We start from the raw sequence: 1,653 nt of genomic DNA, 5'->3' as shown, positions 1-1,653 counted from the left end.
TGTATTCCCTTCCTAAAAGATAAATTGACACCGTCCTAACCACTGTGTCTGTGAATATCACCTTGTTTGGAAGCAGTCTTTAAAGATGTTATCAGTTTGTTGTTGTTATTGATTGCTGTCGAATCAAACACAACTCTTAGTGACTCTATGAACAAAAGACCCAAAGCCTTTTTATAACTATTGTCTTTTCTCAAATTCTTTGAGTTTGCAGAGGCATGTTGTTTATAAAGTAGATGCCAATCCTTCTTCTAAACCTGTCGTAAACTGAGAGCTCCACCAAACACTGTCCAGCATGGGTAACCATTATGTCATTTGATACCCCAAAGGTACAAGGTTCAACATCACAGCAATACCAGGTTACTTCAGTACAGCATATTGATGGAATAGTGCTGTACCATTTAGAAAAATGTTCCTCCAAAATATAATAACAACTGACTTTTAAATAAAAAGGCCCTCTCTGGGGTCTTGTTGACTCTACACAAGAGGCTTAAATAAAAAACAACCAATATAGTATGTTGTTGTTATGTGCCATTGAGTCACCTGCAACCCATAGCAACCTTGTGTACAGCCACTCTGAACTCTGCTCTGTCCTGAGCCAGTCTCACTAATTCCAACACATCAAGCACCATTGCCCCAGTTGCTGTATCAATCCATCTCGTCCAGGATCTTCCTCTCCTGCACTGTCTGTCCATCCTTCCGAGCATGATGTCCTTCGCCAAGGACCTATCTCTCCTGGCCACATGCCCAAAGTATGTGAGATGGAGCTTCCAAATCCTAGCTTCCAAGCAGAGATTTGGTTTCACCTTCTCCAAGACAGACCTATTTGTTATCAGTTAGGTTAACAATATATTGTACTGGACTAAGGTGGGTTCCAATACTGTAAGACTGTTGTCCTTACAGAGGAGAAGACACACACAGAGAGGGAGATAGAGGAAGGGCAATGAATAGATGAGTGTGCATCTACTAGTGGGGTTGCCAAGAAATTGTTGATGTTATCTGAAGCTGAAAGAGACGACAGCCTCTTCCCTTAGAGCTGAAAGTGCAAGACAAAGAGGCTAGACCCGGCAATTCTGAATTCTGGCCTCAGAACTGTGAGACAATACTTTTTTTAATTCCATTCATTCATTGTTGCACTTTTCTCCCCACAACTGAGAAAAACTGGATAAATTATGTTTACTGCATTGAAGTCTATGAGGGAGAGAATAGTTTAAAAGTATTATATTTTAGGGCATTATGTTTATCATAAGAGTACGGAATGAGGGTTGCAGAGTGTACCAATGAAGGAGATGATATATTTCTATTCTTACAAGGCACCTAATCAAGAACCAAACTCACTGCCATCAATTCTGACTCTGCCACACTGAAGGACACAGTAGACCTACCACATTTGGTTTCCAAGGCTAGACATCTTTACGAAAGCAGACTATCTCATCCTTCTCCTGAGGAGCAGCTGGTACGTTCAAATGCCTGGTATTTTTGTTAGTAGCACAAAGCTAACCACAAAGCTACCAGAGTCATCACCTCAAAGGTGTCAATTATTTTCCTGTCATCTTTATTCATTGCCCATCTCTTATTCTGTAGGGCCACAAGGTGCTTGGGTGAAGGCCAGAGAAAGGGGCTGAGGAGGAGGTGGAAGAAGATGAGGGGAGGGAG

Source organism: Elephantulus edwardii, unplaced genomic scaffold (assembly GCF_000299155.1).
Source record: "Elephantulus edwardii isolate Elephantulus edwardi_28Jun2011 unplaced genomic scaffold, EleEdw1.0 scaffold00197, whole genome shotgun sequence".
NCBI lineage: Eukaryota > Metazoa > Chordata > Mammalia > Macroscelidea > Macroscelididae > Elephantulus > Elephantulus edwardii.
This window is presented reverse-complemented; position numbering follows the sequence as displayed.